General features: G+C 41.9%; 1 long non-coding RNA gene across 5 annotated transcripts in view; it reads left to right on the top strand.

Moving 5' to 3' along the window:
- The first annotated feature begins 2,591 nt into the window (after window positions 1-2,591).
- Window positions 2,592-14,471, top strand: part of LOC127001459 (uncharacterized) — a 47,058-nt gene continuing 35,178 nt past the window's right edge. For 2 of the 5 annotated variants that reach the window (XR_007755278.1, XR_007755274.1), the window contains exons 1-3: window positions 4,605-5,103; window positions 5,829-5,906; window positions 8,690-8,831. This is a non-coding gene — a long non-coding RNA (uncharacterized LOC127001459). Of the gene's footprint in view, window positions 3,869-4,604; window positions 5,104-5,828; window positions 5,907-8,689; window positions 8,832-14,471 lie in introns of those variants that run through there. The other 3 variants (XR_007755277.1, XR_007755275.1, XR_007755276.1) reach the window with 3 other exon arrangements.

Raw genomic sequence — 14,471 nt, 5'->3', positions numbered from 1 at the left:
CAGCCTGCCAGCGCAGAGCTTTATCCACTGAGCTACTGGAACGGTGTGTCTGCCTGTCTGTGTGTGTGTGTGTGTGTGTGTGTGTGTGTGTGTGTGTGTGTGTGTGTGTGTGTGTGTGTGTGCGCTCTACCAATTGAGCTACCGGAGTGGTGTGTGTATGTGTCTGTGTGTGTGTGTGTGTGTGTGTGTGTGTGTGTGTGTGTGTGTGAGAGAGAGAGAGAGAGAGAAATGATAGAGAATCAATCCCACACACACAAACACTCTCTCGCTCTCTCTCTCTCTTCCTTTTTTTTTTCTCAATTATTCGTTTCTTCTGTCGGGTTTTTTTTCTTATTATTTTTTCTTCTTTCCTCCTCTCTCTCTCTCTCTCTCTCTCTCTCTCTCTCTGCATCATCACTTTCTATGCATTTTCTTCTGCCTTGCAAATCATTATTATTATTATTATTATTATTATTATTATTATTATTATTATTATTATTATTATTACTACTACTACTACTACTACTACTACTACTACTACTATTATTATTATTATTATTATTATTATTATTATTATTATTATTATTATTATTATTATTATTACTACTACTACTACTACTACTACTACTACTACTACTACTACTACTACTACTACTACTACTACTATTATTATTATTATTATCATTATCATTTCTTCTACGTATTGTCGAGACAGCCTACATTTTTTTTACCTTAGATATATAGACTAAATCATCTTCCTTTTTTTCTCGTAATAATTATAATTCCTCTTTTCTTAACTAACCAGCATTAATATCAACAACGTTATTTTCAACACTTTCCATCATTTTCTCTCTCTTTTTAATCTTACGAATTCATCTTCACTTTTCTCGTAATAATAATAATAATAATAATAATAATAATAATAATAATAATAATAATAATAATAATTCCTCCTTTCTAAACTAACCAGCATTAATTATCAACGTCATTTTCAACACTTTCACTCATTTTCTCACCTTTTCCAGCACGAACACTTCTCTACAACGGCTTATGATCATACGATTTTTTCTAGCAATAATAATAATAATAATAATAATAATAATAATAATAATAATAATAATAATAATAATAATAGTATTAGTAGTAGTAGACGTAGTAGTAGTAGTAATAATAATAATAATAATAATAATAATAATAATAATAATAATAATAATAATAATAATAGTAATAATAATAGTATTAGTAGTAGTAGTAGTAGACGTAGTAGTAGTAGTAATAATAATAATAATAATAATAATAATAATAATAGTAGCAGTATAGCAGTAGTAGTAGTAGTAGTAGTAGTAGTAGTAGTAGTAGTAGTAGTAGTAGTAGTAATAATAATAATAATAATAATAATAATAATAATAATAATAATAATAATAATAATAATAATAATAGTAATAATAATAGTATTAGTATTAGTAGTAGTAGTAGTAGTAGTAGTAGTAATAATAATAATAATAATAATAATAATAATAATAATAATAATAATAATAATAATAATAATAATAATAATAATAATAATAATAATAATAATAATAGAACTTACCTCACTTCCTCCCTTGACTTTCTTATTTCAAACCGTATCCAAGCTTTTCCAGGCACTAGGAATGGCACTGCAAGATCACTGGCACCCTATCTCCCTTTCCTCTCACTGTGGCACTCCGAGAACACGTAATTCCCTCTAAAACTTTAAAATATATCATTGCAACTCCCTCCCCCCTTCGCCATTTTTCCCCTTCTCTCATTATGTCCTATTTATCACTTTATCTTAGCTTTCCAGGCATTAGGATTGTAATTGCAACATCACTGGCACCTTCATCTTCCCTTAATGGCACTGTGGCACTCTGGGAATACGTAACATGCCCAAAAACACGAAAAAAATCCTCGGCACTTCAGTCAACTCTCCTTTTTCACCCGCCATGTTCCCTCCCTCCCCTCAGTTTACTCCGTTTTTTACCTTATTTAGGGCCTTCCAAGGGCTATATATGGCACCCACGTAATCTCTGGCCCTTTTTATCCTTCCTGTGGCACTGTGGTTTGCTGGCACCGCGTACTTAGCGCAAAATAAGTAAAAAGGATTAAGTTTTGCGCTGCGTCAACGACCAAATCAGCTGATTCGCGCGGGAAACTGAGTCACTGTTCTTCTTCTTCTTCTTCGTCTTCTGAGCTGTTATTCAATTTCTTTTATCTTCTTATTCTTCATCTACTTGTTTCTCGCGTTGTTTTCCGTGTTTTTTTTTCTCTCTTTTTTTATCTTTTTCTGTTCTCATAAACCTTTTTTCCTCTCTCTCTCTCTCTCTCTCTCTCTCTCTCTCTCTCTCTCTCTCTCTCTCTCTCTCTCTCTCTGTGCGTTACTGTCTCCCTGTGATTGTCTGATATGTAATTCTATGTAATTCTATGTAATTCTCTCTCTCTCTCTCTCTCTCTAGACATGGGGGAACTCATATATTTTGACTCTGGGATCTCTCTCTCTCTCTCTCTCTCTCTCTCTCTCTCTCTCTCTCTCTCTCTCTCTCTCTCTCTCTCTCTCTCTACGGGCTGGACCAGCCCCAGACAAGTTGTTGGCTCCTGAACCATGATGTCCTCCCTGCTATCCTCAAAGAACACCCTCAGTTTGCACGACGGTGGTGATGCCGTGTGTGGCAGCCTGAACTACTGCCGTGCTATACAAGGCTGTGATCTCTGCAGTGTTTTACTTAAAGGACTAGTATTTACTCTATCTCTGTATTCATTCCCATCTAGTGCTGGGGCAATGTTCTCCGTCCCCACATTTTATTGTCTTATTGTCCAGGGGGAGGTACCGCCCCCTCCCTTGTTGTGCTTTCTTTCTTACCATTGTATCTTTTTAGTTTCATGGTGCTACCTACACATGTATTAATAGTTGTATAATCACACTCTGTCCTGCCTGGGGGTTGGGATGGCATGTTCCTCCCTTCTCCCTTGTTGTTTACCTGCAACAATAAACTATCAATCAATCAATCACTACAACGTTGATGAAGAAAAATTTGGTTCAGTCTGAATTTACTTGTCTACATTTGAGTTTTACGCCTTAATTTGTTCCTCGTACGCAAAGTGTCATCGATCATAAGCAATATTGATCTGTCTACATTCGTGAAACATATGGAGCCAAGCTCAGCAAATTCAGCATGGCCCAGAATTTCTTTAAGTCGGCATGGTCTGAAGTCAGCATGGCCTATAGCTGGCTCGCCCAACTCGGCATATGTCGGTACAGGAAGCTTTTTTGTAGCGATATGCTTAATTCACCTCAGCCTATGACCTTTTCTGAGCTCAGCATACTACTACTACTACTACTACTACTACTACTACTACTACTACTACTACTACTACTACTACTACTACTACTACTACTACTACTACTACTACTACTACTACTACTACTACTACTACTACTACTACTACTATTACTAGGGGTTTAATTATGAACAAGTCAGCAATGCTCACTCAGGATGGCGCCTCGCTGTTTCTCAATGCTGATCCTATTATGAACTCAGCATGCATTAAAGAGTTACTGATTTCAGTCTATATAGCCACTCTGAGCTCAGCATGGTGGTCTATATATGACAGCATGATCGTTTTCTTGATATGCTGAGTTCGGAGTTCAACATGGATTTAAGTTAAGATTAGCATATGAGTCAGCATGGCCATAAGTTTAAATCAGCTTGCATAAGATCGAGTCAGCATGGCTATCTCTTTCAATGCTGACTTTTTATAGGCTCAGCATAGGAGTTACAAGTGAACAATGCCGTCATTGAACTCAACTTGCTGAATGTTGTGACCTTTATTTCAAGTCAGCATGCATCATATGAAGTCAGCATGTGTGGCCGTAAGTTTAAATCAGCTTGATAGCATAAGATATATCATTTCAGCATATAGCTATCTTTTTTAATGCTGAATTTATTGGCTCAGCATAGGAATTACGAGAGAGAGAGAGAGAGAGAGAGAGAGAGAGAGAGAGAGAGAGAGAGAGAGAGAGAGAGAGAGAGAGAGAGAGAGAGAGAGAGAGAGAGAGAGAACGCGTTATATTAGGCTGTGATTTGCTTCTACAAGTCATGTTTAAGGTTAATAAAAGATCAAAAATAAATATTCCGTTTATTTTAATGCTCAGGAAAGGTTGAAACAGTTAATTAGTTTGAGGTACAACAATGAGTTTTCCTGTTCCAACGTCCACCTTCCCTTATTAAACATTTCAAAGCCATTACTTACACGGTTTTGGGTTTAATAAAAGAGAAAAAGCGATATAATTACCAGTTTATACAGGAAGAAACGTTGTAACCAATGGCTTTAAGATCTAATTAATACGTGATTCATTTCCCTTCCTCCCTCTATCTCCCTCTCCCTCCCTCCCTCCCTCCATGCTTCACTTAAGGGAGACTACTAAGTGTATTAAGAACTCCCTGAAGCCATTATTCCCACATATAAGCTCATTACATCATATTGTAAGCCCGTGTTGAAGAGTGATAGGATTTTACACTTTCTGCAGTTTCGTTCGCAAAATGTCAAGACCCAGATCCAAAGTAGAGCAAGAGCAAGAGCAGCAGTGGTGTCGTTTTTCCGTGCGAAATAACTCGTTGAAAGATACCTCATCACACACCAGAAAGACTGATTGATTTGCCTTATTTTGATGTTATTTGTCCACCCGTGATCTTTATAAGGGTTAATATTGCCTGTAAGATAATAATACACCAGACACACGCACCATAGATGCAAGAAATGAGGGAAAATAACGCCTGCTATAATTCTGTCAATAATCAAGCCTATTCCTTTGTTATTTAGCCTTCCAGTGATAACAAATGTTTCTCTGATGTTTGTGCCGTGTATTGGAGATGAAATAGGGTCATAAAACGATAGAAATGACACTGAAATATGGAAAAAATGGGAAGGTAAACGTTTGAGAGTTATTTCGCGGAAGTTGGCGAAGTTATTCCCTTATGATAACGTGACTGGCCTTCCTCCCTCGCGGTGAATTCGCTCCGTCTGACACCATTACGAGTTTTGTCTATTTTATGTGATTCCGTGGGATTTAATCCGCTGTAAAGACACGCCATGGAGATCAAAGAGGTGAGGAATGCCTTGTGCTTGTTTTGATATGGGTGATAACGGCGAGAAGTGTGATGAACGTGGTCAATGGGGATTTAAATGTGGGCTGACCGCGGGGCCTCGGGTAAAGATGGCGGCGCGGGTTGGATTGAGGAAAATATTTGTATATATATATTTTTCTCGTAAACTACTGGGTATACCGAGACGGGGCTTGAGGTCATGACATATAAGGTCACTATACTTCTTGAGGTCAAGCGGTGATGTGGGGAAAAGGCGGAAAATGTGTGATATATGCAAGATAAGAGGCGGCCATCAGCTTAACATGTGAACTTTTATCATCGATACCCAGTAAGCCCTTTGACCTCTACAGAGTGAAGAATTAAGGGGGATTGACCTGATATATGAGGTCAGATGAGGCGTGAATGTCGTAAACAATGAATTAGGTTTAGGGGTGAGCTCACAAAGGCGACCGCGTGACCTTATTTCTGACCTTATTACCGACACTTACGACCTATGATATGGAGAATAAGATGCATTGAGCTCTTACATGAGGTCAAATGGGGCGTGGCTGTCTTAAGTACGTAATAATGGGCATTTAGCGGCCAGGTCCAGCAGGTCAGAAATGGCCCTTCGCTGCTACACGGTAGAGCCACAAATTTGGCCCCTCGGGTTAAAAAAGAAAAAAGAACGGGAGGTCATTTTATATGGAAATTTCCAACATGTAACCTTTTTTATTGCTATTCCAGAAGTACACCCGATGGCAGGCCGGACCCTATCTCTCCTTCGGGGGCCAAGTTGTGATTTGCTTGGCAGGAGCCGTGGTGGTGAGTAAACTTTTCTGGGTTCCATTTCCTCAGTGAACATTAAGCTGATTAGTAAAAAAAAATTGTATGTTTGTCAGATGGTAAATGTCCACAGAGTTGCCCATCTCACTGTGGTACTTCTCACCCTAACCATGCGTTAGATCTCTTAATTCTATGCATTTTGAATCCCATATATATGCCTCACAAATCGATAGAATCGCTGCTAGTGATTTATGAAAGGTTGGTGTTTTTTTTGCGGGCCGTGATGTTGTGGGCCCCGGGCGTGAGAGCGAGAAACACCTCCGCAGAGCTAAGTTGCATATACATGTGGGAGGGCGAAGGGGTCAAAGCCCCCCCGTTAGCTGTTAGGTTAGGTTGGGTTAGTTTCCCCCACCATAAACCGTCGCGTCGGTGCCACCACAAAATAGCTCGTGGGTCTGCATGTTCTAGAAAAATAAAAAATAACCACGCGGTAGACCTGGTCTCACACGAGTGGGCTAATCGCTAACCTAGCGTACCGTCGCTAACCAAGCGTTTGTAGAAAAGATATATGAAGACCTAGTGATGTTTCATAAAGTAAGTAATGGTGGCACCGACACCCCGAGCCGACGCCAAAACTCACTAACTTTTCAAAAATCGCTTGCGTTTCTAACAGTTTGCGAACATAAATGGGGTTCAAAATGCATAGAATAATGAGATCTAACCCATGAGAAGTGTGAGAAGTGAGTGTAAGAAGAGACGGGAACAGAGTATCCCAGTCCCCCGTGATGCTCTGAGGCGGCTGCAAAAACTCATTAACTTTTAAAAATTGCTAGTAGCGATTCTGTCAATTTATGAGGCATATATATATATATATATATATATATATATATATATATATATATATATATATATATATATATATATATATATATATATATATATATATATATATATATATATATATATATATATATCTATATATATATATATATAGATGGGATTCAAAATGCATAGAATTATGAGATCTAACCCATGGTTAGGGTGAGAAGTACCACAGTGAGATGGGCAGCTCTGTGGACATTTATCACCTGTCAGATTAGGTTAGAATTAAGTTAGGCTAGATTTCATTGTTTCCAGGTCAGGATAAGGGTGAAGTATTAACCCTTTATTTATAAGTGTGGAGTATTCACCCTATTCATCCTGGGGGGCTTCATGGTGCAGTGGTTAGCACACTTGGCTCACAACCGAAAGAGCCCGGGTTCGATTCCCGGGCGGAGTGGAAAAATTTGGGTGGCTTTTCCGATACCCTACGCCCCTGTCCACCCAGCAGTGAATGGGTACTACCAGGTATTAATCGGGGGTTGTGTCTTGTTCCCTTCTCCTATAATCCCCAATGACTCCCGATAAGCCGGTCGCCGGTTGACCGGCTGTAAGATTGGGATTGGCGGCAGACCGCCGGTCGACCCTGAGGACTGTAGACTCAGCTGACCACCGCCGGTCAACTTTAAAATTTTCAAAGATATCGGTGATGCGCCCGGTCGGTCAGCGGTGTTGAAAATGTCCTAGTCAACCGGCGGTCAACCGCCGACACCCACAGCAGACCGGCGGTAGACTGGCGGTAGGCCATGAGTGAACACCTGTTTATGATCTGGGGATTAGCAAGGGAGGAAGGAGGAAAACGAGGAGGATCAGGTAGGAGTGAGGGAATGAAGAGAGAGAGGGAGATGAGATAAAGGAGGAAGAGTGGGTGAAAGAGAGAGAGAGAGAGAGAGAGAGAGAGAGAGAGAGAGAGAGAGAGAGAGAGAGAGGAAGGAATGGAAGGAGGAACAGGTGGGAGTGAGTGAGGAAGAAAGAGGGAGTGAGGAAGTAAGGGAGAGAGGATGGAAAGAGATGAAAGAAAGGAGGAAGAAGAGAGAGAGAGAGAGAGAGAGAGAGAGAGAGAGAGAGAGAGAGAGTTTTATGAACACAAATGAATTTAGGTTTGAAGCAGTTTATGAGGTAATTTTAAAATATAAAAATGCAAAGATAGTGTTTGGTCGTCGATGTGCTGCAGGTCTGTCACTGGTAGACCAGCGGTCTGCCACCGGTAGGCTGGCAGTCTACCGTTGACTGACCTGCTGCAGTTGCCGGTTGGAGAAATCGAAAATCGTATATGGTCGCCAGTCTACCGCCGGTCTACCGCAGGCAGACCGGCGGTAAGCTGCCGGTCCCGGGATTATTGGCTATTTTGTCGGCGGTCAGGCCCTGATCGACTTATCGGGAGTTATCGAGGACTATCGGGACCGAGGCCGGGAATGTGTGAGAGCCCCTTAAAAAAACTCTGTATACAGGAGGCTTTTCTCTAGAAGATGGAATTGTTTATAGCATTTCATAGCTGGTGCTGCTGCAAGTTACATGTAGAATGTGTTATTACGGAGTGTGATTCTTTAACTTCAACTCGTCAGTTAGTTTTTGTTTTATTGAGTTTTCACAAACATATTCAAGTTCTGCAATCACTGCTGCATTTAACGGTGTCAACCAAAATGGCCTATCTAATGTATGGCTGAGATACGGCAAATAATACATGTCTGTGATGTCACTCCTGACCGAGCGATCTCGCACAAAAAAACTCATTTGTCAACTCTTCTCGCTTTCTCGCTAAGCAGCTCGCTGCCAGTGTGGCATTGCTTATAATGTATTAACGTTCTTGCTCCCTGTGTGGCCTAAGGCTAGCTTAGGTTCATTAAAGTTTGGTCAGGTTAGGATGGCTGAGATTGTCTTTTATAAAATAGTTTAGGGTGACACAGTGAGTAATGTATTTTTATATTTTGAATATTCTTCAGCGGAACACTGGAGGCTGAGTGTGACGCTCCTTGTTGGCCGCTATGATGATGATGTGGTTTGGCTACTACCAGCTGAGAGGCCACAGCATGCTTTCCTGAAGACCGGCCAGCAACCCGGACTCTAGAGCAGTGGTTTGCATTGGTAAAAGTGTTATTTCTGCTATAATTGTCTCTTGTTTCTCTTACGACTGTCTTCTGTTTCTCATATTCTCTTATTTCTCCTGTAAGTGGTGTGCGGGAAAAACTGTGTAACAAATGTTCTGTGGGTTAGGACTCGCTGGCCTGACAAATATTAACCCAGTAGCTGTAGGGGTCATGTTTCTTAACCCTTTCATTGCGCGCAGTGTGGACGCGACTTATCCCCTCAGGCGCAGTTGGGCAGCCCAATTGGGGGTCTCTTTTAGCCTCTGTATCTCAAAAACTATTCATCACAGCTGAAAACTAAAAACACCATTGGAAAGAGGAGGTCCAGATCTATAGGAGTCAGTTATGTATGCCTCTCTTGCGAACGTTCAGGGAGTGTTGAATGTTAACACTTACATCGGTGCGTGCGGGATGATCAGCCATATTGAGGGAACTGTGGACATTTTTTCCTTCAGACTCTGGCAAGGGAGCATTGCCAACTGCAATATTTACAACTATTTGGTCAAAGAATCAGTCAGGTGATCGGTGAAGCTATGCAAAAATGCCGCTATATTGGGCAAGAACATCCACCAGTTACTCATCCGTAGATTTGCCACCAAATTTAGTGAAGAATCCACTCAATTGTCAATCCTATGTTGTGAGAATTAATGTTGGAACACTCATACGCACGAGATGTGAGTGTGGGTGGAGGTCGCAGCGAGCGTTTAGCAATGAAAGGGTTAATGGCCCCTCTAAGCGAGAAAAATGAGAAAAAATCACCCCTCACACAAAGCACTTAATTATATATATCAAAGCATTTGTGATTAGTTTATGCATCGTCTATTTTTGGGGTTTATATCATGGAACAAATTTGGCCCGTCACTCCTACCGGGTTAATGTCCAAAAAATTTATTTCAAGTTTCTTCACTACAGGAAATCCCCTATATACGAAAGGGTTAGGGACTGAAAAAACCTTTCGTTTATCGATTTTTCGTATATCGAAGCCATTTCCCCCATAGGATTGTTAATAAATAGGGGGGTTAGGGACCAGCGCCAGCAAAAAAAAAAAAGAAAAAAAAAGTTAAATATAACTATGCTTAAAAGCAATTTACTACTCACAATACAATGAAACGCAAGGCTCATAAATAATTAAAAACAATTACCATTTCCTGTTCCTTTACTGTTATAGAAATGCATTACATATGTTAGGACAATCCCCTCTAACTCGTCACTACAACTCATCACTTAACATTGCCAATGTTTACTTCCCAAGCTGTGAAAGGCCAGTTTAGACTCTCGTGCCGAAACACGTGCCAAACAGTACACCACACCACTCAAGCCCCCAACCCTCCATCACCCTCACGTTTCCTCACGCTGGCTGGGATGTGTTTGGATTAGTCGAAGCAAGGGGTTCAAACTGGCAACGCTAAGTGATGAGCGTTGAAGTGGAGGTGACTGGACATGGACACTTGCTGCCTAATCACTGCTTGGTGGTGCTGCTGCTGATGGCTGTGGGGCTAAAGCTGGCTTGAAATAAGCTGTGATTCTCTGCTGCTTCTTTTCCATTTGCTTGGACCTCAAGAGCTCCTCGTAGCACCGTATGGCTCCTTTTACAGAGCTACGCACTTTAAAACTCCTGTCCATATCAGGGTCAATTTGGAGCAAGAAGTCATTTGCTTCGTGGTAGAGCTCCAAAGCCTTTTGTAGTTGCGTGATCGTCAGAGGAGGGACGGGAGACTCGGGGTCGGCAGCATCGGTCCTGGTCTCCTCGAGTTCCAAGAGGTCTTGCGTTGTTAGCTCCTGGTCGTGAGAATTGAGGAGCTGCTGCACGTCTTCCTCTGTGACCTCCTTTCCGTCTCGAGGGCAGCCGTTGGCCAAGGCAGCAATCTCCTTGCTGAGGCGGCAGTGTCGGGCACAGCAAAGCCAGTGAAGTTATGCACAGCCTGTGGCCATAGTTTCCTCCACACGGCATTCATGGTTACAGGGTGATCTCCTGCCACGCCTCGCCAATCATCTCGACGGCCTTTTGATATCGAAGGTCTTCCAGTAAGCCTGAGGACCATCGATAATGCCGTCTCTGTGAGCAACGCTCAAGCGCGCATTGCTCGTCTGGTGTAATAACTCTTGAATGTCGAAATCAACCCCTGATCACATGGCTGAATGGCGATGTGGTGTTGGGGCAGAAAGCACACCTGTGCGTTAGCACACCAATCGACCATCGGCGGTGTGTGCTGGTGCGTTGTCCAAGAAGCAACGCCTTGTTCGCCAGGTTGTTTGCGGAGGTGTAGCGGGAGACGAAAGGAGAAGTAGTTGTAGATATAGTCGTGAAAAATGCTGGTTGTAACCCATGCCTTCTTGGAGGACTTCCAGTAAACAGGTAGTGATGGCTTAGAAGTGTTTTTCAGTGCCCGAGGGTTCTCATGGCTATAAACTAGAAGAGGCTTCAGCTTGACATCACCCTCAGCATTTCCACTGGCGCCAACGTAAGGCGGTCCTTTGCCGCCTTAAATCCAGGTGCCGTCCTCTCCTTGGTGAATATGTAGGTGCTGTGCAACAAGCGAGGGGGAAAAAAATAAGGACATGACGGACGCAGCAACACCACTGTACATATATTTAAAAAATAATAATTTCTAAAGACAAACAATAAATACACATTACAGAAAGTCACGGCAACACCACTGTACTTATATTTTTAAAATAATATTAAAGACAAACAAATATATAAATACTAAACTATACAGGAAATCCCCGATATACGAAAGCTCGATGTACGAAAATTCGGATATACGAAAGTGAAAAATATAGGACAATTTTCGGTTCACGAAAGACATGCTTCGCATATCTGAAAATACGACAGTTTCCGCCCACTGTTTCGTACCCGATGTCTATATATCGGTCGCGCCGTCAACAGCCTCACCACTGCAGTGATTAGGCAGCAAGTGTCCATGTCAAGTACCCTCCACTTCACCGCTAATCTCTTATCGTTGCCAGTTTGTGAACCCCTTTATTCGTCTCGTATCCGAAACACATCCAAGCCATCGTGAGGAAACGTGAGGGTGATGGAGGGTTGGGGGGGCTTGGAGTGGCGGTGGTGTACTGTTTGGCACGTGTTTGCACGAGAGTCGAAACTGGCCTTTCACAGCTTGGGAAGTAAACATTGGCAATGTTAAGTGATGAGTTGTAGTGACGAGTTAGAGGATTGTCCTAACATATGTAATGCATTTCTATAACAGTAAAGGAACAGGAAATGGTAATTGTTTTAATTATTTATGAGCCTTGCGTTTCATTGTATTGTGAGTAGTAAATTGCTTTTAAGCATAGTTATATTTAACTTTTTTTTTTTTTTTTTTTTTGCTGGCGCTGGTCCCTAACCCCCTATTTATTAACAATCCTATGGGGAAATGGCTTCGATATATTTAAAATCGATAAACGAAAGGTTTTTCAGTCCTAACCCTTTCAGATATAGGGATTTCCTGTACAGTGTCACATGAACGCCGTTGTTGATTTTATTTAAGTTTTGATGCGTGTGTGGGCACCACAGCACCGTCTCAACCCACCCTCCTTGTTCCCATTCATTCGCCTATCCTCCACTCACATTTTCTCAATCACACTTCTTTCACCTTGCAATACTACCGTAGGAAATAATGCATATCTTTTGAGTAAGGATAAATAATGGGACTACTGTCTCTATTTTGCAGTCTCGTCAGATGGGATAGTGGGGACATGGAGTGTGTGTGTGTGTGTGTGTGTGTTTGTTAAACGGCTCGTTTCACCTTAATTGACGAGTGATAGATATTCCACAAACTTGAGCAATCGTTTCTTCCACGTAATAATAATTTGTATCTTTAGTCCTGGTAATACTAACTGTAGTACTTTTAGTTGTTATTTGAAAGACATTTTAACATCATAACAGGATGATGGAAGTGCGACTGGCATTTGATTCAGACAATGGGACTATGCAGACCTGGGTGTGATATCGTGATTACGAGTGGAGCAATGATCGATGTGATGTAGGGGGAAGTGGAGGGTAGGCGAATGAATGGGAACGAAGCAGCAAGGGTTTAAAGGGGTGCGGCGGTGCCACATTCCATTCTGCTGATCAGCTGATCGCACGGTTGGACATTTGATTCAGACAATGGGACTATGCAGGCCTGGGTGTGATAACGTGATTACGAGCGGTGCGATGGTGTGATGTAAGGGGAGTGAAGGGTAGGCTAATGAATGGGAACGCAGAGAGGCTTTAAATGGGTGTGACGGTGCCACATTCCATTCTGCTGATCAGCTGATCGCACGATTGTCGCGCCATTATTGCTGGAGACTCAACTTATATATTTTCAAGTAATTTTAAAGACAAGCGTACAATAAGAACAAAACACAAAGTCACGGTAACACCACTGTACATATATTCTTTAAATAATTTTATAGACAAACAATACGTAAATACTAAACAATACAGAATGTAACAGGAACATCACTGTACAGCTGGCAACACTCCCGGTCCACCCACTGTTGCCAAGACTGGCGATAGTAACCCAAACACTAGCAGTGAGCTTCGTCGAAGCATTCATTGATGGGAGGAAAGTTGAAGCTCACTGCTAGTGTTTCGAGGTTGCTATCTCGCCAGCCTGACCACAATAAAACAACAATAAGCAAACAATACAGAGAGTCACGGCAACACCACTGTGGTACATATATTTTTAAATAATTTTAAAGACAAACAATAAATACATGTACTAAACAATAGCGAAAGTCACGGGAACACCACTGTATTTTAGGTAAGTCCTAATATGATGGATGCAACACCACTGTACATATAATTTTAAAACAGGGATTTCCAACCTTTTCAGCACAAGAGCCCCCATTAGGTAATGACTGCATTCACGATGTCCCGTCCCCCTCTGAAACATACTCCCTACGGGCCCGTGGAGGGTGCCCACCAGGTTGGGAAACACTGTTTTAATAGGCAAACAATAAATACTAAACCATACAGAAAGCCACGACAACTCCACTGCTGATTTTTGTTAAATTTTAACACAACGGACGCAGCAACACCACTATTTTTTTCATAATACGTTTCAAGACAAAAAATAACTAAAATAACAGTGAAGCTCAATTTTTGATACTCACCTTGCGGCATCTTCTTCCAGTAGAGGCCAGTTTCATCAATGTTGAACACTTGCTTTGGGAGAAGTCACCATCCTCAATCACCTTCAAGAACTGGGCAGGAAGGCTTCAGCAGCCTCTTTATCAGCTGGCGGCCTCTCCCTGAAGCCGTGCGTTGCTGAGACCGGCCCTCTTGCAGCGGTCAAACCACCCTCGACTGGCCTTAAACTCCTCCAGCTCCTTGGACTGACTGGCGAACCTGACGAAGGTCCGGGCTGGTCCGGGTCGTCCACTGCCTCCTCGTCCTCAGGCTGCATGCTTCCCCACAGGGCGTGCCCGTTCCTGAATCAGAGCAAGCGAAATAGGTATTTTCTTTGCACTGCAGTCGTCTATCCAGGCCACCAGCAACTGCTCCATCTTCTCCAGTCTGACGCTCCTGACTCTGGTGATCCTGCAGGCTGAAGGAAATTCTGCAGCAGTTGTCACCATCTTCTTGTAAATGGCCTTTTTCTTTGTCACTGTCCCCACCGTGGAAGGTGCAAGACCCATGGCGCGC

This window comes from Eriocheir sinensis, chromosome 21, assembly GCF_024679095.1.
Source record: "Eriocheir sinensis breed Jianghai 21 chromosome 21, ASM2467909v1, whole genome shotgun sequence".
Lineage (NCBI taxonomy): Eukaryota > Metazoa > Arthropoda > Malacostraca > Decapoda > Varunidae > Eriocheir > Eriocheir sinensis.
Note: the sequence above shows the minus strand (reverse complement) of the source record. Positions and strands in the feature narration are given on the sequence as shown.